A 22,409-nucleotide genomic window follows, 5' to 3' on the forward strand; every position below is an offset into this window, starting at 1 on the left:
GATTGGAAATACACTGTCCGTCCAAAAAAAAAGTCACACACCAATATTTCCTGTGTGTCACAACCAAGCGGCAACCTCCGGTCTAAAAATATGAGTCAATGCGGAAGTGTTAAAAGCTGCAGTTCATCGAGGATCCGCTTGAGGCTGGCTCCGGAAGTACCAGAAGTCACATACACATGAATGGGGAAAGACAATCTTTGCAGCATTAATAAACATGTTTACAGCCTGGTACAAAAGATGAGTGTAGTCTGAATAGCTAATTTCTCGACGTCCTCTCACTGTGAGGGGGGTGAATTTTTTTCTAATTCGGCAATTTCGAGGATATTGAGATTACCAGTCTTCCAATGAGAGGCACAGCTGTCTGTGGGAACACTGCAGCTGTTGGCTAAGAGGCTCAAAGCCCGCCTCTTTACGTCACACTGGCTCAACAGAAGCAATATGGCTGCCGCAGCCGATTGGTCTCAAAACAGCCCTTCAGAAACAGATGGGTGACGTCACGGATACTACGTCCATATTTTTTACAGTCTATGGTCACAACATTTATTTCCGTCCAGAGTTGCAAAAGATTTCTGCCAAGGTCTTGTAGTGATGATGGGAGAGTCACTGCGCAAAGTCTTCTCCAGCACATCCAAAAGATTCTCACCGGGGCTGAGGTCTGGACTCTGGTGGTCATGAGTACCTCTTTTCGGCTAATGGTGACCGGATTGCATTTCCAGGTTGGTTGAACTCGCGAACCAACACAGCATATGTGCTTTTGTACTGCTTTGCCTTGGAATCCATTAGCTTTTTTAATTTTTTCGCTGCAGGGAAATGGCGGAAACTCCTTTGGTTTGTGTTTTTGATCACGGCAACCCCGCCCCCCACCCCTGACGTAAGCGGTTTGCGGTTCTAGACCAGCAAAGAGTTGGAGCCGTTCTGGAACCTGATTTCCCGTCCGGGAGCTGGTTCACTCGCAGTTGAAACACAAAAAAACAGTTCTCAATTGAGCGCCTGCTCCGAACCGGCCCTGAAACTGGCTCAGTCGAAAAGGGGTACAAGTCTCACGCTCCCTGAACCACTCATTCACACTGTGAGCCCGATGAATCCTGGCACTGTCATCGTGGAATATGCCCGTGCCATCGGGGAAGAAAAACTCCATTGATGGAAAGACCTGGTACTTTAGTGCTCAGGTAGTCAGCTGACCTCATTCTATGGGGGAAAACATTGCTGAACTTAGACCTGACCAACTGCAGCAACCCCAGATCATAACACCGCCCCTACAGGCTTGTATGGTCAGGACTAGGTATGATTGGTGCATCACTTTGTCCGCCTCTCTTCTTACCCTGATGCGCCCATCAATTCACGCTGGACTTGTCAGACCACATGACCTTCTTCCATTGCTCCAGAGTCCAATCTTATGCTCTCTAGAAAATGTCCTTAGTTGTTTTCTTTGCTTGATGTAGGCCAATAATTAGACCCTTCTGAAACAGATTAACATCCTTCCCACGACCACAGGATATGTATGTTTAAGAAATGAGAAGCTACTTACTGCATCAGCTAGAGTTACATAAGTTGTTACCAGCTGAAACATCTTCATCACTGCAGTAATTATCCAATGGAAGACTCTTACCTACTTGCTGTGTTAAATCCAGGTGGCGACTTTTTTTTGGGACGGCCATTGCACATACTCTACATAAGCAAGTTAAACAGTGTGACATTGTAGTGATGTGTTTTGCATATTAGACATTGGCCAAGGTTACATCATGTTTTTTTAATTTCTAATTAATTATTCAGAATTAAATAGTTCTGAATTAAAGTTTTCTCCTTCACGTTTACATGGAAATAATAATTCCAAATTGAGGTTTACATGGAAAACACGTTTAATAGTCTTAACTCAATTCCACTTAAGGTCTCGGGGTTGGGAAAAGTTCTGATTGGACAGGGGCGGGCGTGATGGATTTACGTCTTCTGGAAGAAAACAGACTCCAGTTCCTGCTTCTTTTATTTTTGGTTACAACATGGAAGACCACAAGTACAATTTTTGCTTTGATTTTTGATTATAGTTTTGAATAAGCAGCTCGACACAGAGGAGAGGGGGAGTTCGAGGGGCCCGAGCCGCTTTTCTTGTTGTGTGCCTTTGCTTTGTTGTACTCCTGCTTCAACAATTTCCCTTATGTTTTTTTACTTTGTTGGCGTCTCTGTAAGGGAAACCTCCCTCGATTAACTTGGACGCTACAGCTTTAAATAGTTCCACATTTTTATGCCTCCTTCCATCAACTCTTTTCATGATATCCATTTCTTCTAAGGCTCCTATGAAAGAAATAGTCTCGGCTCGAGTCCAACGCTTGCTTCAGGGGCCATCCTGGAATATGTGCCCGCCAGTGCGGAATATGTGCGTCATCACGACAGGACAAGGGAATGAGCATGCGCAGAACGACCGGAATTAATTTAAAGCGGAATGAACGTACACATGATAATTCGGATTCAAAAATCTGAATAAACAAGCCACTTACCTTGGATTTAAGTTTAATTCAGAATGGTCATTTTCATTCTGAATTAGGTGTTTTCGCGCGAATGACTCGCTCAATTCGCACGTAAAAATCGTGTGTAAACGAGTGCCAGGACGCAAATATACGCGAGAGGGAGGGGGGCTCCCACCAGGACAAGTCCTGTGTTTGCCCATCTTATTTTTTATTGCCTTATTTTTTCATATGTGCATTTTTATTTCTACTTTTTCCAGGGCAAGTCCTGTGTTTATTTAAATTTTTTATTGCCTTATTTTTTCATATGTGCAGTTTCATTTTTTATGCTTTTTTCCAGGGCAAGTCCTGTGTTTATTTAAATTTTTTGATTGTTTTAGATGTTTCACACTATGTTGCACAACAACGTATTAGCAGTGCTGTGCTTGCCTTACCTGTGTTGTTGGCTCTTTCAGGGTTTCTTCTGTATTCATTTGTGGAGGCCTGTGCACATGTCAGCATTCTTTTTTGCCTGAGAGGAGATGGTGGGATGGTGATGTCACCAGGTTAACCACTTACCAGAGTGTGCAGCCAGTCAGCTATGCATTCCATACTCTGGTACCCTATTTAGTCTCATAAATTAACTCATTCTGTGAATGCGGGCTGTTAGCTCCGTCTCACCCTCCTATCCTTTCAACTACTTCCACATTCCAAACATCAATCGCCATCGCCCCCCCCCCCCGCCCCCAACACACACACACTGCCGCAATCCTTGTCCACAGCCTTGTCACTTCCCGTCTGGACTACTGCAACTCTCTCCTCTTCGGCCTCCCTCACAAATCCCTCCATAAACTCCAACTGGTCCAGAATTCAGCTGCCCGTATCGTTACCCGAACCCCCTCCATCCACCACATCACTCCTGTCCTCCAACAGCTCCACTGGCTCCCTGTTCAGTTCCATATTCAATTCAAAGTCCTCCTGTTAACATTCAAGACCATCCCCAACCTCGCCCCCCCATATCTGTCCGACCTCCTCCATGTTCCCACTCCCTCCCGCTCCCTCAGATCCTCTTCCTCCATACACCTGTCTGTCCCCTCCGCCCGTCTCACCACTATGGGGAGGCGAGCATTCAGCTGCTCTGCTCCCCGTCTCTGGAACTCATTACCACCTCAACTCAGAAACACAGATTCTTTCCCTCATTTCAAATCACAACTCAAAACACATCTGTTCAAAACCGCCTACTCCGTCTGACTAAAATAAAATGAAAATACACAAAAAAATACAGAAATACAAGAAATACAAGAAACACCTCGACATCCTCTCCACTGTATAGGATCATAAAATGGATTACCAAAATACAAAAGTACAACTATTACAGAAAACAGGAGAAAGAAATATACTGAATATACTAACCAATGAAATAGATTGTATAGTGTTTTGGAAAACTTCTTGTTCAGGTTAAGATGTCATCATGATCAATTAAATAAACTAATGGAGAAACAAATGGTTGTCTTTTGTCTAATCTTTATTATCAACACTCTTTGTAAGGAAGGAGAAAACAGTGGCAACGAGTGATCTCTCATTCAAGGTCAGGCTTCTTCTCCCCAAAAGTGCACGAAAAGCAGAGAATATGAACCAGTGAAAAGACGTGTGGTATATGACAGGAAGCTCTTCCAAACAACGTAATCTCTTCTAGTCTAACAGAGATCATTGGATGAGTAAAATACAGGATGTATGAGTGAAGCAACATGGGAACACAGGAAACCTTACTTCTTATCAGACCAAAACCTCCTGTCTGTGACCTTGGAAAACTGCACATGCAACAGTTTCTATCACAGTCTTAAAGGTGACATATCATGCAAAATTAACTTTTTAATGGTTCTCTACCTGAAATATGTGTCCCTGGCATGTCTACAAACCCCCCGAGAATGAAAAAAATCCATTCTGCCCCTGTTTTGATTTCTCCACCTTTCTGTAAATGTGTGTGAAACGAGCCGATGCAGACTTCCGTGTTTTTGTTACGTAACAACAATATCCGGTCTGTCACGGAGTCAGAGCTCAGAGCTTGTTCAGCCCATAGACTGTATAAACTAATACTGAATCCCCCCTCCGTTTTTCATTACCTGCACACATGTGTGCTAACAAGGAGCTTAGGAGGGAGGCATGCTAGTTGTAGGCTGTCTTAATAAACACAAAGGTCGGTTTTACTCCCCACGTCTGCAGATTTGAAGATCTAGTGGATGATTTTTATTTATCATGGATAAGTGCTAGCGCTAATTAGCATAGCCACATAGCTACATGTTCATAGCTGTAGCTGTGTACCAAGACACACGTCGACATACTGACAAATAAAACAACAAGAAACACAGAATCTGTGACCAATCCTTCAGAAAAGGTCCTGCTGCCTTTCTGGTAGAGGTCAGTTTTACTCCCCACGTCTGCAGATTTGAAGATCTAGTGGATGATTTTTATTTATCATGGATAAGTGTTAGCGCTAGTTAGCATAGCCACATAGCTACATGTTCGTAGCTGTGTACCAAGACACACGTCGACATACTGATAAATAAAACAACAAGAAACACTAAATCTGTGACCAATCCTTCAGAAAGGTCCTGCTACAGGCGCCTCTCCGTCAGGATCAGATTCTGGATCAGATTCAGAGGGTTGAAGTAACGTGATCTCTGAGCAGCCATGTATATTCAGCCAACATGTAAACATTAGATCAACGTGCTGAGGCACATCCACTTCCTGAGGGGGCGTGGTCAGAGGGAAAACAGAGTCTTCTGAGGAGGACTAAAGAAGAGGGCTTTTCAGGCAGACCAAAATCTGATTTCAAAGTGTTTTTTTGAGCATAAACTTTAAAGACATGTTTTGGGGACCTCTTAGACCAATATATATTGATGAAAAAAGTGTGATATGTCACCTTTAAACAAGCATGAAGAAAAACAGTTAACTCAGTAATTTTCCACCACAATAGCTGGATTAGAAAGGCTTTCTCAAACCCCTTGCTCCTTTTCAGAAGCACCACAAATATGGGAACTTTTGACTCCAGAAAACCAAAATGGTGGCAATTGAAATGTAAAACTTGAGATTTCAACAAAGACAGCAGATGGAACAATGGTTATTATGTCCATTATCTATACAATCTTTAATCCCCACTCCAGGTAAAGTGCAGCGGTCTTGGTTTCTATGGGGATAATATTAAACATGCTGATCTTTAGATGGGTGGAAAATGATGGTGTGTGTGTGTGTGTGTGTGTGAATGTAGAAGCTTTTATCTTTGCACTGATTATTCACAGGTGAAAACCTTCACCATATTTGAGAAGGTCAGACCCACACAGATGGAGGTTCGCCCCCTGTTGTTTTAAACTCGCAGCTGACCTTCACTTCCACATCTGTTTACTCTCTGTGTGTGCTTCTTAATCCATTCTATCACAGTGTCTTCCTAAAAGTGTTTTAATGTTCATGAAATGACACAAAATCTTAAAAGAAATACACAAATCCATGAAATAATATATTTACATTCTGTGACTTGTCCAGACCTGATGTCCACTACAAGGGACAGATGATGAAAAAAATAATTAACAACATTGTTGAATTTTATTTTTCTGTAATATGTTTCTTTTAACCCCAATACTAATATTATCTAGAAAAAAAGATAATATCAAAACTTTTTTTCTAGTCTGGCCAATTAATCAGACAGACTTTGAAATGAAACATTGTAAAGGATAGAACAGGTACATTGTGGAGTGTCCTTTAGCTGAACATGCCAGTACTCTCTGTTCTGTCTTAGATACATCTCATCCTGGAGCCTCATTCACACCACAGACTAGAGGAAGATAATGGACAGAACCACTCTGTTCTTTGTAACACATCATTAAAAACAGGCTATGAGTATGTATAATGAATACAGTAATTAGATATGAGATGTTTCATAACAAAAGCTACGAAGGACTCTTCAAAGGGTGCTGGTTTTGTGTACAACACACGTTTTCCATTAAGCAAACAATGAGATTAAGATACATTTTGATTTTATCTCTAGAGAAGTGTGATACTTTCAGGGTTTTTTTCTTATACATCCCATGGTCCCTCCCACTTAACTTTGCTACCAGCCTGCATTAAGACTGACAACAATATCAGTTTTATGTTGCCAGTTCACAAAGTACAGAGAAAACACCAGCAGAGCTCCAGGCTGCTTCTTTTTTTTAAATTTTTTTATCACTGCTGTTTCATTGTTATGCTGATGACACTCAGCTCTCTATCAGTGAAGTCAGAAGAAACCAATCAGTTATATAAATTAGTTGCTTGTCTAAAAGACGTAAAGACCTGGATGACCAGAAATGTCTTACTGCTAAACTCAGGAAAAACTGAAGTGATTGTAATTGGCCCCAAACACCTCAGAGAGACTTTTTCTAATAATATAAGTACCTTAGACGGCATTAGTCTGGCATCCAGCACCTCTGCTAGGAATCTAGGTGTCCTATTTGATCAAGATTTATCCTTCAACTCCCAAATTCAGCAAATCTCAATGTCAGCCTATTTTCACTTGCGCAATATTTCTAAAATTAGACACATCCTATCTCAGAGCAATGCAGAAAAACTAGTCCATGCATTTGTTACCTCCAGGTTAGATTACTGTAACTCCCTCTTATCAGGTTGCCCCAATAAGTCTCTAAAGACTCTTCAGCTAGTTCAAAACACTGCAGCTCGAGTATTGACTAAAACTAGGAAGAGGGAGCACATCTCTCCAGTGTTAGCTTCTCTACACTGGCTCCCCATAAAATCTAGAATAGAATTTAAAATCCTTCTTTTAACCTCCAAAGCCCTTAAAAATCAGGCACCCTCGTATCTTAAAGAGCTCATAGTGCCCTATTACCCCTCTAGAACTCTACGCTCCCAACATGCAGGCTTGCTAGTTGTACCTAAAATCTCTAAAAGTAGTATGGGAGGTAGAACCTTCAGTTATCAGGCCCCTCTCCTTTGGAATCATCTACCAGTCAGGGTCCGGGAGGCAGACACCCTCTCCACTTTTAAGAGTAGGCTTAAAACTTTCCTTTTTGACAAAGCTTATAGTTAGAGCTGGATCAGGCTTGGACCAGCTTTTGTCATGCTGCTATAGGACTAGACCGCCAGGGGAAACTGGCGCACGGACACACTGGGATCCTATCTCACCCCCTTCCCCCCAACCCCCTCATCACTTACTTTAACTCTGCCTGTCCTATTAAAGTTACTAACCATAGACCTTTCTGGAGTCCCTGAGCTCCATTGTCTCGTAGATTCCTCTGAGCTGCCGTAGACGTCCTCCTGCTGCGGACGATCTGGACTCCAGCTGATACGGACGTGCTGGACTCCAGCGGCAACAGCTTCTACGACTCATCTCATCACTATCACTTCTCTCTCTTACTCCCCTTTATCTGTCTTTCCAGACCCAACTCGGTCGAGGCATGATGGCTGTCTAACATGAGTCTGGTTCTGTCTGAGGTTTCTGCCTGTTAAAAGGAAGTTTTTCCTCACCGCTGTAACTAGCTAAATACGCAATGTGCAATGCTCATGGTGGATTAAGGTGGGGTCAGACTGAGTCTTATCCTGTCTTGAAGTTGGGTCTCTGTTCATAATTTGACATAGAGTGGTCTAGACCTCCTATGTTTGTAAAAGCTTTTTGAGATAGCGTTTGTTGTGATTTGGCGCTATACAAATAAAGATTGATTGATTGATTGACTGCTGTTCTGAAACATTTGTAAATATAGTTATTTTACTTTGTGATTTTTATCTTTTGCTCACAGTGACATATAAAAAACATCATTAAAATGTTAGGGGAATAAATTATATTATTTTTGCTCTATGTTTTTCAAAGCCTCTGAGGTCCCACAGTGTGTGTTTTTTTAGTAAGTGTGAATATTTATCATTTTAAAGAGACACAATATTATCTTGTCTGCACAAGTAATTATCTTGTGATAATTAAGATGTAATTTTCAGGACTTCAGGGGCTATGTTTTAGCCGGCATCAGAGTTCAATTAAAATCTCAGCACAAACTAGATTCAGTGTATCCTGTTACTTTCTGGGAAGTAATGTGAAACGCAACTCTGACGTTAAGTTTCATTCATCCCATCTGCAATCAGACTGTTTCACTGTTGGACAGCTTGTTTAACACCAGCACTGCAATGTCCTTTTAGTCATCTGTAATCCGTAATCATCTTTAATTTCACTACATGGCAGCTACTTTGTGACCCTGCACTATTTTACATTATCTATGATTCACAGCCACAAACTGACTGTGAACATCCCACCTGAGAGGAGCTGGAGATATTGACATATTTAGTTAGTCTGGCTTTTATGTAGGGTTTATAACTATTTTATTTCATTAATTTCTACTGTTATATTGATTTTAATGTTGTTTTATTATCTTATTAATTTTAACAATTTGTTTTTATTAATATCACTCAATTTTCAACAACACATTAACAATATTTCAAAAACTGCTTTCTTCCACCTCAAAAACATCGCCTTTCTCCGCCCCTCCCTTTCCTTCACTACCACTGAAACTCTCATCCACGCCTTCATCACCTCAAGACTCGACTATTGCAATAGCATCCTCTACAGTTCACCCAACACCCTCCTCAACAAATTACAATACATTCAAAACTCAGCTGCACGCCTCCTCACTCACTCCCGCTCCAGAGACCACATCACCCCAGTCCTCCAGAATCTCCATTGGCTTCCCATCCCCTCCAGAATACAGTACAAGATCCTCCTCATCACCTATAAAGCCCTCCATAATCTAGCTCCCTCCTACCTCACCGACCTTCTGCAGCCATACAATCCCTCCCGCAACCTCTGCTCCACCAACGCCAACCTCCTCACCCCTCTCTCCAAACCCAAGCACCAAACCTGGGGGGACAGGGCCTTCTCTGTCGCTGCCCCCACCCTCTAGAACTCTCTCCCCCAACACCTCAGATTCTCTCCCTCACTCACCAACTTCAAATCCGGACTCAAAACCCACCTATTTAGAAAGACTTTTAAACTATAATTGATTGATTTTTGTTTCCTTTGCTTTTCTATTGTATAATTTATTTTCTTGTAAAGTGTGTTTGAGAAACTTTTAAAGCGCTTTTATAAATAAAATGTATTATTACTATTATTTAACTACTCAGTTTAATTGATAAAATATAAAAATAATAATGATAATTGATGCTTTAACTTATTTTAATTACACATATTTTATTTTTGTCAGTAAGCATTATTCTCTATTTTAAAATCAATTTTTGCTTTTTAATATGTCTGGCCATTATTTTATTTCTGTTTCTTTCTTGTTTTCAAACACTGTAAAGCACTTTGGGTTGCATTTGATTTGTATGAAAGGTGCTATATAAATAAAGCTTGACTGACTGACTGATTGATTGATTGATTGATTGATTGATTGATTGATTGATATTTGAATTGCTCTGAGTTTGTTTTTCATACTGTGTGCTCATAAAAACCTGGTGCAATTTTATCAGGCAATAACACTATCTATTCATAAGATGTAAGTGTACATAGTGTATATATCTGTAAAATTTGCTATATTTTATTTTATTTTTACCCTGATTATTATTATTATTATTATTATTATTATTATTATTATTATTATATTTTGAACTATGTAAATACATTGCTGTACTCTCCTGTCCCATGTTGTAAGCTGTTTGTACAAAAATAGTTTTCCCCAATGGGAAATCAATAAAGTATATCTAATCTAATATCTAATCTAATCTAAGTTTCTTCAAGTCCAGATTTAAAGTTGGAGATGCTGCTCCCTTAAAGCCAGCGGTACAGATATCTGTTACACATTTAAAGGCTCAGTTTTTAATGTATAACTGGACACTGAGCCTCCATCTTTTCTCATTGGATGAAGTGAAACCACAAAACTGGCTCAGTGGTCGCTGACATGTTGCACGGGTGGAGCCAGGGCATGCACAGAGGTGATCTGGCTGGTAGAGCTGTGGGACTGATATCACACACAGATGAAACATCAGAGATCCCTCAGGTCGGTTCACAACGGATCAGATTTTTCAGTTGATTTGAAACAGACGTATGGTTCTGTCATTCTATGGTTATGACTGCATTCTGATCTCCCAGGATACAAGCATGTCTACCTCTGCTAGGGTAGGTGGTGATGGTATGCCCCTTTTCAGCTAGCTACTACCAGATTTTCTTCCAGTTGACCTTTTACTTTGCAGACCTAAACAATCAACAAAGAAGTTAGCAGGACATAAAAATCATGCTACCAATGATTTACCAACCCTAGCTTTAACCTCTTGTGCCCTGAATATTCTTTCTTTCCCAAAAAGGCACAAACAGAAATGTAACACTATATTTTTCAAACAAATCAAATTATTATATTGTGGCTCTTACAACCAGTATAACAAAAAAGTGTATCTACATCTGACTGCCAACCCCAGCTTTAACACATATACTATAACCATCCACCAGGGGGAGCTCTAACAATTCTGGCTTCACTACCTGTTGTTCTGTCTGTGTTTCAAACCGTCTATGATCCTATGAAACTGCTTGTTTGCTTTGATGAGAAGTTCTGCTTTTAAGATTCAGTTAAAAAGTAAAACCTTAAGAAGTGATGGCGGCCTGAGATGATAGTGAAAGAACAGCAACATATCAGATCAAAGTTATTTTGTATTATGAGTTTAATGCAGCGAATCGTGCTGCTGGGCTGTCATCTTGTGGACAATTAGAGCTGCACAGCATGCAGCCAACTGTTGCACATTTAACAGGCGCACACATGTTTACATTAAGGGCTGAAATGTGTATTTCTCATCCATGGATGCCACTAAGAGAGGTAAACAAATAAAACACAAAATAGTGTGAAATCCACAAGGAGGGAAATATTAACAGGTTTTATTCTAACACCACTCTGACCGGAGTTCAGCTGTTTCTATTCTAAGGTGGTAGAATCTACAACTCCTCAGTTTTATCACCCGTGTCACAAGAAAGAGATCAAATAAATGAAGCGTATAATTGAGGAGTGAGGACAAATTACTGCGTGCTGGGATTACGTTAAATGTCAGATGGAAAGGCGATTCCACTTTTTAATATCATAAAATGTTGCTCATGGAGCACCCCTTAGTGACATGACGATGGTACAAACCTTCTAGCAGCAGCGACAAGTTAAAACTTTTAAACAGGATATTGAAACACAATGACTTCAAAATAAGACTCAGAACTAAATCCGTCACTACTTGCTGCTTCAATTCCCCCCTTAAACAGCTATCACCAAGACTTATAAGACGTACAGTGTTAATATTAAACCCAAAAGAACAAGAATACAAAGAAATAAGCTGCATTAAATCTATACTAAGCCTGTTTTAATGGCAGTTCAACAGAAAACAGATTGACAAATTAAACAATACTGTCTCCCACATGACAAAAAAAAAAATTAAAGATCATTATTGAAGCACAACCTTGCATTATTATGTTATTTCAAGCTCTCAAAACATGATGTCATGTTAAAATGTGATTATATTATTAGTAAGTAAACTGTTTTTTAATGAATGACAGAGTGTCAGGTCAAACAGAGAAGCACCAATGAAATGAAAAAAACACTTTGAATAAATGCATTATGTCATATATGGGCCAGCTTATTTATTTTGAAACATATGTTTGTGTATTTAAATGCATGTGATATTATAAACTACATGTCTGCAGTAAAATACTCCATTTGAATGACTGTCATGTAAAGTTTATTCTCTGCCTGTATTCTGATATTCATATAATTATATCAGTCTGTGGTGGTAAGTGTGTTCTTCTATGCTGCTGTCTGCTGGGTAAGGAGTATAAAACACAAGGACTGGACAAACTAGTGAAAAGAGCTGGTAGTGGGATTGGAACCAGGTTGGACTCACTGGAGGCTGTGGTGGCGAGATGCACACAGAAGAAGCTAGAGGCCATTCTAAATGACACACATCATCCACTTCACAACTTCTTAGTGGACCAGAGAAACAGCAGCGGTGGACGGCTCATCTCTCTGCACTGCAGGACTGATACAGAAAATCATTCATCCCTGCAGCCAATAGGTTTCATAACACATAGCCAATGGGAGATGAGTTGACAGATTATTTTTTTATGGGATTTTTATAATTTCATCTGCCAGACACCTGAATTTCCTCCTTCAGGGATGAATAAAGTACATTCTATTCTATTCTATTCTTTATTTTGAAGGCGTGATCTCTTCTTTTCCTGCGTCCTCCGGACTGCGCATGTGTAAATTGACGCTCCTCCCTGTTGCTGCTCGGAGTGCGCGCACAGTGGAGCGCTGAGCTGTCGGCGCGGTGTGTTTAGTCCTATGCGCCGCGGTGTGTTCAGCGGTGTGAGCTGTGATGAGGCAGTGTGGTGTGTTGTACCGGACGGACCCGCTGACACTCCTCTCTCCTCTTCTTCCTCTTCTTCTTCATCCCTTCTGAAGATGGTGGCTGGCGGCTAGTTCCAACTTCGGACTACTTCGTGTGTTTTTTTTTTCTCCTCCTCAGCGAAGCGCACAGGAATCAGTTGGTGAGTGTCCGTCATTGCGCACATAAGCTACTCTGTCACCTGTTCTGCTCCACAGGTAGGACGACAGGCTGGCTCGTGCTGCTCTTCGCGTCAACAAAGCTTTAAAACAGGCAGAGGAATAAACCCTGGAGGAGAAGCTGCTGGTTATAATAGCTTACAGGCGTGCTGGGAACACTCATTGAGCCATGCCGGGGCCATTATCTGAACACACACTGCTTTCCATGCAATCAAAATAAAACGAGCTGAAAACCTCATGTGAACAACCTATTTTGAGTCATTTCTGGCTCCACATTAACACCACCTTGGAGAAAATGCTAAAACCAGGCCGCCAGCAGTCAGCTCCAGCAGCCTACCTGTCACCTCCATATGGGCTCACAGCATTGTGTGTATCAGCTGTTCACATGAAAATGTCACCTGCTCCCTACAGAGCGCTCGATGGCAGCTGGATTATCTGCTTTGGTTTATTAAAAGCTGCGTAAACAATGACCTTCTGATGGTTATCAGTCCGAATTAAAGATTTAACATCTGAAATATTAAGAAAATAATAATAACATGGAAAAACATTTACATCTCACACACCCTTAAAGGTCTGGTTATAGAACATACACAAGAGCATCAGCTTATTGGGCTAAAAGTAAGGATCAGTGGCCTCAATACAACACAATTAAACATTACAAGACTATCATGAGATGCTGAGAAGACAGACATATTTAATTTAACTGCAGCAGTTAATGTAAGATTTAAAAGTTTACTAAGCTCCCTAAAGGAACTTTTTGGACTTTTAGCCACCACTCTCCTTCTTCTTCTTCTTCTTCTTCTTCTTCTTCTTCTTTTTCATAATGTGGTTATTATTATGCTGATGGACAATGTTTAACTTCCTTATTTGTGCCAACACAAAGAGTCTCCAGCTCAAAGTCTGTCAAGCAGCAGCAGCATGATAGCTGCTGTTTAAAAACCGGGGTTGCACTTCCTCCTTTTTTATGCCTCGTCAGATTGAAAGGAAGTCAGGACCCTCCTTTACTTAAAAACAAGTCTTTGTACTTTTTGAAGCCTGCAGGGTCAATCGAGGAGAGTGGGTTTAATGTACGGCTGAAAGTGTTGGTGCCGCTTGTTGCTAAATGTCCACAGAGGTGCAGTCACAAAGCATGTGCAATGTTACACTAAAACTTTCAGACACATTGGAGGGACCGGGCAGAGCTTTAAACATACTTCACTATATGGAATAGAAACTGAAAAACAGTCCAACGACAGCAGTAGGAATCAAGGTCTGAACATGAGCGGACTTCAGAGAGGCAGCAGATCTAAATTATTATCAGTACAGATGTTCTCAAGAGACTAATTCCCCTAGTTGTTTGTATGGAAAACACAGGATCATAGAGTCTGCACTTAAACAATGTCACATTGGTTTGCTGAGTGTGCATAAAGTTAGCAGAGCTAGCCCCACCAGGTTAACGTCCACATGCCTAGCTATCAATTGGATATAAAGCCCCAGCTAACGGCTTGCTAAGACAACATACGAGGGGCATTTTTGTCAACAATAATAGAGATACTTATAAGTAGTTTAACTGATTTAACCTGGGGCTGAGTAATGTGGTAGAGCTGGGCGATTTTGAAGATGTCAGTCGATATCGATAATTATCATGATAAATATCAAATCATTATTTATTTCAAATCTGAAGTCAGATTTTTGCTCCTGAGTGAAAGTTGAAGACGGTTTGTTAGCTTGTGTCTGGATTAGTTTTCTGATAAGTTTCTTGAATCCATAATTTCCGACGGTGCCAACAGGAAGCAGGTCTTTTGTATAAGATGAGATTTATTTTTGAAAAGTTTAGTTTGTATATTCTTATTTTTCTCAGGTCGAGGTAATTTGCATGATTTTTTTTTAATTTACTACAAAGATTTATCAAATTATATTCTTTATATCAGTTTAGTAGAGTATTGTGTTTAGTAGCATCAAGGTTTTCAGTGTTCAGTTACACTACGTTCGCGGTGGACATTAAACGTGTCTGAAATGCACAGCAGAAGTTGTCTCTGTGCTCTTCCTTTACCCACATCCTGAAAGTATATTTAATGAAGTGTATGAAGTTAATAGTTAACACAGAGTCGACTCAGTGTCAGACTAACGACTCTGCTTTGAGCTGCTAGGTTTTAAGTTTTCTTCAGTGTTGTAGCTTATTTCAGCTGTGTTTACATTCAACTCAAACGTCTTTAAGCCCCGCCTACTTCTCACAATGAGACATAATTGGCTGTTCAATGCATTCTTTTTCTGTCTAATGTTGAGTGGCAACTACCATTTAAGGCACATAAGCACCCCCTCCATTTACAGTGGTTGGAAGGTGTAATTACAGGTTTATATATTGAATTTTTGTCAAACATTTGTTGTACTTATTTTGAAATAAATTTGGTCACGAAAATTAGCATTATCGAATTATCAGCCCTATAATGAGGATGACAATATTAAATCATTAAGTTGACTAATGGCACACACCCCCATTCAGAACCAGAATCCGGTTTCTTGCTGAGTAGGTTTTCACACAAAAGGAACTTCTTTTGGTGCAAAAACAATGAACACAGTTGCAGAATAAAGACGTAGAAAGCTATGACAGCAGTACTCCTGTCAGGAAACTTTAAAAGAACAAGGATTTAAAAAAAGGAGAATATTAAAAACGTGCAAAAAGAGCTCAGTAACAAGCTGTGCATGAATGTGGGATAGTGAAGCGTTGAGTGAAGCACTAGATTTTCAGCTGTTGCAAGCTAACATAACTTAGCAACCTCAGCCTGTTCAAAAGACAAAGCCATTGCATTTAGAGCAATTAAAGGCAATTTCAACAATAAGAGGTGAAAGCCCAACCAGCCTTCCTCAGACAGCCAGTTATTCTTGATGTCTGCAATAAGGAAGATACTGCTAACATGTGTGACTTCTCATACTTTTAACCGTTGTTAAACTCTCAATTTTGCATTCCCGCCTGTGAATCTGTTGACACAAAAACGGACATCATATGCGTTTTTCGACCGGAGGAACTTTACCACTGAACTTGGTGCATTTTGACTGGAGGAACCAGGGTATAAATTTAGTTCAGGGGTAGTTACTCTCCCCCCTGCTGGGGGGGTAGTACTTTTCAAAGGTCCTGGGACTTTCGGGGGGCAGGGCCTGCAATGCTGAACGTGTCTGATTGGTAGATTAACCGCAGTGTTTTCATTCCTCCCTCCGTCTACAATAACATCACACACATCTGTGATTCACTTGATTTCTCTTTCTTTCAATTTTTTTTATTTGTTCTATCTTTTTTGTATGTGTGTGTACTTTTCAAAAGAAGAAGCTGTGATTCTCTTGATTTAGCAGCTTGTAACAGTAGTCTTCTCTCAGCCCTTCTCTGAATGCGTCTCTCCCGGTGTTACGGTTTTAAAAGTGACCCTGTAAACTGGAGACCTTCAGCTGAACGTGTCAGTGTTTGTGGAGTTTACACAGCTGTTGAAACACAGAGGGAGTTCCTGGGAATGCAAACTAGTTTAATTTTTATTAAGATTTCAAAATATCCTCATCAGATATTTAATGATCGTCTAAAGATGTTTATGAGGGATGCATCCGGCTGAGAGTCTCCAGTTAACAGGGTCGCTGTTTGAACCAAAACACCGGCCCATCTCTGCCACGGCTTTTTGAGTTCAAAAGGATTTTAAAGTCGTGTTGAAACGTCTTTGCTACTCGCGCTTATCTCCTCTCACGTGTTGATTCAGTGAATCCATCTGTGATGAAATATAGCACCATCTAAAACAGCGCCAGCTGAGTCTCTTCATGCTAACAGGCTAACTGTTGTGTTGCTCATAATGATACCTGTCTGTCTGCTTCTATGGTGTCATCTGTGATGAATGGCATTCATCTTTGCTGTACTGCCCTCTACTGGTCTGGTGGTGTAGTGCATTTACTTGTATTACCTCCATACGTCACTGGCCTGATTTGCACAATCTACCCTGGACTTCAGCCCGCGGTTGAAACACAGACAACAATGGGGGCACAGGAACCTTTTAGTTCAGGGTAAAGTAGTTCTGGGGGCTGAAAGACCCCGGAACTTTTGGTCGAAATGCATCCGCATCATGAAGGCTAACGACCTGAATCTTGTTTTTTTATACTCCAGCATTAAAATCTCTCCAGCAGCTCTGCCATGGACTGGCCTTGTTAGGCAGCAGCCATTGTGTGTTCTGTTTTAGGCTCTCTTCTTTTTGTGTAAAGCTGAATTTAATAGCTTACTTTCTGATAGCATGTTGCATTATGTTGCACCAATTTCAAATTTCCGTTCTGCAGCCAGCCCAGATTTATAAAGACCATCCCTCTAACAGTGAAAATGCCTTTAGGAAACTGTCCCTAAAGTTAAAATGGTAAAACGTACGTGTCTGTTTTTTTAGGCTGTCAGGTCCTCATCCTTTTGGAGAGCATCTATTCCCATTCAGACGAGTACCAAACCCACATGTGCGCTGAGGCCCTTGAACAAGCCTCAGTCTTCTGGCTTTGAGTGAATGTGGAGCAGAAAACACAGTGAGGTTGTCTGTCTGTGGGAATACTCTCACATTGTCAGCTATAGAAAAAGAAGCCTGGGTCCACCGGGGTACCAGCAGCTCCTCTCTATTTTTAATATTCATTTTGGCTTCGAGGCTCTCCCTTTAATCTAGTGATTTCACCCTATGTTAATTACACATCCACGAGGTCACTTCAGGAGACAGTCTCAGTTCTTGGCTGCGCTTCAGTTGCTGGCTGCTGTGGTGTTTCTGCACAAGTCATCTGTCATTCAAACAGTGTGATATATGAGGACTTAATTTCACCTAGATCCTGTGTCACAGAAATGTGCATGTCACGGTGGTGTGAGTAGGTAAAGATGACCCACTGAGGAAGTGTTTGGATCTCTTTACCTTCCTACACATTAACCATAATATTCAGTCGACTGATGAAAGAGTTTTATTGCATGGTCCATCACACACAATAAAGAGTCACAGATAAGAAACTATCAGTGCAGCTTTACGTTGACCTTTAAAGCAGCTTAAATGTCAGATACATATATGTCAGATTTCCCCAGGACCGGTCCACTATCTTTCCCCAGGACTTGTTCACTAACTTTCTCCAGGACCGGTTCCCTAACTTTCCCCAGGACCGTTCCACTAACTTTCCTCAGGACCGGTTCACTAACTTTCCCCAAAAAGCTCAGAGTTTAGACAAACAGCTCTGTCTGAAACCCGGAGCCGAGCTCCTCTGCGTGCACATACTACACTTCAGCCTCCACTGCTCTGGGTGTCCCATGGTCCTGATGCCCCGGAGACTACGGAGTGATAAAACTAATAAATGATAGAAGTCCTGATTCTGAAGTATTTTGTGACTCAGCACTCAGAGACCATTGTTAATGAATAATTTTCAGATTCTGGAGTTGTTATGTCTTTAGATTCAGAGTCAGACGGCTCAAACATGCAGGCTGTGAACTCTCTCTTGACCTGTCAATCAAAGAGTTAGGCCACGCCCACACAGTCCTGAGAAATGCTCTGACCTGTAAAATCAGATGTTTTTGAACAGAGTGACTTCAGAGTTGTGGATGTTTATTTTCACTCAGATTTTTGTTGAAGCTTGATTACACATTACATTTTGATATTCTATGTGAATTTTAAATGTTCCATTTACATTTCCAGGGCCTGTAATTCAGATGTTGCTCTGTAACTTTTAAGAAGGTGCAGGGTGGAGCAGCAGTGTTGTAGTTGTTGGAATAGTCAGCCTGTTGTAATACAGTAAAACCTTGGTTATGTTTTTATGGGAAGTGAAGGCGCTCCGTCTTTGCTGGCAGCCTCTTCTCCGTCACCACTGGCTGAATAATCTGTTCTCCTTCCTCCTCCCGCTCTGTTGTTGACATCAGGCCTCATGTCACCGTGTGTCAGCACAGATGATGGCAGACAGATGATGACATGGCACCGCATGTCTTCTGCTCACCCAATCTGATCCTGGAGTCCCAGAGGTGCCAGATGTGACCTGTTGCTCGATTTGTTATCTCTTACCTGCTGAACAGCGTCACTCAGCCTTATCTTTATCTTTTTTATGAGGAACAAAGGCCGTCGGTGTGATCAGAGAGCGGGTATCTGCTTACCTATAAAAGCCTGTTTAATCTGCAGTGAACTGGGCACTACTGAGCAGCTTAACCTAACACCATGTTAAACACTTTTCCCCACTAACAAGCCAAGATGGACCAAGTATGGATGCGTGTGTGTGAGGCAGATATTTATAACTGATGATGTTTGGCATTTTTGCTCGATGGATTACTTCCATCAAGTTTTAACAATGCAAATAATCCCTTTGTTTATATTCAAACATGCAGATCATTTGATGTTCTTTTTAAAGACTTTTGTCTGCACTGTATTTCTTATATTTCACTGATAATCCACAAAACTGTCGAGCAACATCAGGCTTCATGATTCAACAGTTTCATGTCACGTCATCCCTTCACTCTGAGATGGCCTGCTCCGTCTGTGAGTGCAGCTACCCCCCTCTCTGTGCTACTCTGAGTCTGCATCCCTGCTCTGTTTTTAAATGTGATGTTCTTCACAGTCAGGTGAATAGGGCTCGGTATTTAAGGTGGGATCTGATCATACCTGGTCACTGGAGATGTATGATCCCGAAGAGTGTGGCCGCTCGTACTTGAGATTTGATTATCTGGGTCTGTTAAAACCATGTCTGAATGACTCCAGATAATCGGCCACAGTTCACTAACGCTTTTCTCACACGTTATGATGCACCACAGAGCGTGAGACACACTTCTTGTTTTGTTGCTTTGTTTAAAAAAAAATAAAAAACAGATCATATTCACAAATAAAAAACAAGTTACAGAGACCAATTCGTTCTTGTACCAGGCTGTAAACATGTTAATATGGGTACTAACCATAGACTGTATATAAAAATGGACAGCGTTGCTCCGCCTCTTCCCGTTGTACGGTTCTGAAGCCAAAAAATCCCACTCCAGGGCGCCGCCATTGTGCAGCTAGAGCCTGTGAAGCCACTGTAATAAGCTCCGCCCTACAGCGTAACGTCACAAGACGCTGTGTGTCCTTTGAAGTTTCCCTACACGGCGGCTGTGAATCAAAGGAAACAGGAAGTAAAACCCTGTTTTTTAATCTCTAATAACTAACGAAAAAGAAACTTTTCAGAAAGAAGAGGCCTTGAACACAAAACACTCAAATACTAACTACATATCACCACAGCATACGGATGTGAGAAACATTCGTACGATGTGTATTTATTTTTTAAAGTTTGACTGCTCCTCCATTCAAATGAATGGGGGAGACGGATTTTTTTACCTATTCTGCAGCCAGCCACCAGGGGGCAGACACACTGCTGAAAGCCTCACCAACGGAACCTCTCCCTTGGTACTAACGCTGTTTCCTTGGCTTTGGAGTCAGCCTCAAGTGGACACTATAGGAACTGCACCTGGTGTGACCTCTATACACAAAATATTTTTGCATAATTTTGTAATAATGACAAATTTGTTTTCATGCAGGTTTTATTGAGAACATTATCAGACATGGAGGACCTTTAGCATCTCTTTAAAGTCCTCATTAAGGCCACACAAAGAGTAGTCCCGTCTTAAACGTGTCTTCCACCAGATCCGTGTCCGTTCAGTCTCCGATCCGCTGCGGCACGGCTACGTGCTCTCTCGGACCGCCGGACAGCTAGACAGCTGGAGTCATGTGACCGAGATTTTCCCCGCGGTAATTACAGAATCAAGGATTCTCCTCCTCCTCTACTCATCCATGTTGTCTTTCTGGTCCTCTGAAAACCTCTGACCTGTTGACTCCAGGCCTGGCTCCGCTCATCATGACGGTTTGTTGTTGTAGTTGTTTAGTTGTTTTAAAGTAAAACGGATGTAAACCCTGTTTTTTAATCTCTAAAAAAAGAGGCCTTGAACACAAAACAGTCAAATACTAACTACATATCACCACAGCATACGGATGTGAGAAACATTCGTACGACGTGTGTTTATTTTTTAAAGTTTGACTGCAGCCCCATTCAAATTAACAGGGGAGACAGACTTTTTGACCTATACTGCAGCCAGCCACCAGGGGGAGCAGTTTTTGTGGTGACCTCACTTCAAGCCGAGCGAGATGACATCCATTTTTATATACAGTCTATGGTCCACACGAACACACAAAACAGAGTTTTTAAAAACCTGTTTTCTGTGACCTATATTAGCTCTGTGAACGTGCGGATGAAAAGCCAAAGCGCACAGAAAAAGCACCCACCTACGTGTGGATGAGGAATCAGACATCATGTCAGCACTTACATCAAATAATGTGAAATGATTCCCCGCCTCACTCCTCCCTGGTGCAGACTGGTACAGTGTTTGAAATAAAAGGTGGAGGAACTCATGCTGTTCTGGGCCTTGCTGTCTGCTGTATAAATGCCACGAGAGGAAAGAAAAGTACTCCTCATTTTTCAGATGTGTCTTTTTGCTGCAAGATAAACGACAGCCAAGTGTCGCCTGTCACTTACAATTTCACCACCCAGCACAAAATCCAATTCCCATCGATTGCTGGGCTGGGCCACTTTGAAGATGGAAACAGTAATTTCCCGAGCCAAATTCCAGTCATTCATTATTCGTCTGTATTGACCAGTGACCTAAAGAGTTTAGCTTGAGCCGGTGCCTCTGTGGAACCCATTGCCCTTTCCTGTGACCTATGGCTACTTTTATCTCTCTGCCATTAATACATGTGGGTCAATTCTTTCTCCACCTGGCTCTGGAGGATGTATAGGATGGTGGACTTTGTTTTTGGAGACATGGAGGACAGAGGATGACGATAGGAACCTGTTTCCTAAGAAGCTGTGAGACTTTTTTTTTCTCTTTAGACATTTTTCCCAGCAGCCAGGCCAACCAGAGGCTTGCAGAGGGCAGTCTAACTCAATAGACTTCCCCCAGCCTGCCTCTTTGGGAAAGGACTGTGGCTCGTCAATGTCATCTCTCTGTACTGATTAGATGGAAATGGGAACAGTAGGTGAGATGGCTGGTTCTTCAATGCAAACAAAGGCTGTATTGTAATTCCCCCGGCGTGCCTCCCTCCACAGATCTGTGACCTTTTCACTGTATCAGACTAAACAATAGAATCAGCTGCTCTGTTTCCCCCACCGTAATTACAGCGTGGAATCCCGTCTGCCCTAGAAACAGGCACGGCATCTCCAAACACTGTCAGACATCAAGGATCTAAAGAGGTTATTCTGTTGATTGGCAAATGGAGAGGTGGTGGGAGGGTGAGAGGTACAATTGCCGTTTAAATTGCTGCTTCAATGGGACCATCAAACATGTTTTTTTAAATGAAGATGCCTCTTTACGGCTAGCTGCACCTGGCTGCTTTGCACATTTGCATCTTCAAATGGCAGCAAGAGGGACGTATTTGAATATCTGAGTGTCATCAGC

At 41.4% G+C, this 22,409-nt stretch overlaps 1 protein-coding gene across 1 annotated transcript in view; it reads left to right on the plus strand.

Moving 5' to 3' along the window:
- Positions 1–12,697: 12,697 nt before the first annotated feature.
- The window catches only part of pkib (protein kinase (cAMP-dependent, catalytic) inhibitor beta), a 45,806-nt gene continuing 36,094 nt past the window's right edge, over positions 12,698–22,409 (plus strand). The window contains exon 1 of the mRNA XM_034705151.1: positions 12,698–12,978. The gene's annotated coding sequence lies outside the window, so the exon portion shown is untranslated. The remainder of the gene's footprint in view (positions 12,979–22,409) is intronic.

This window comes from Notolabrus celidotus, chromosome 16 (assembly GCF_009762535.1).
Source record: "Notolabrus celidotus isolate fNotCel1 chromosome 16, fNotCel1.pri, whole genome shotgun sequence".
NCBI classification, from domain to species: domain Eukaryota; kingdom Metazoa; phylum Chordata; class Actinopteri; order Labriformes; family Labridae; genus Notolabrus; species Notolabrus celidotus.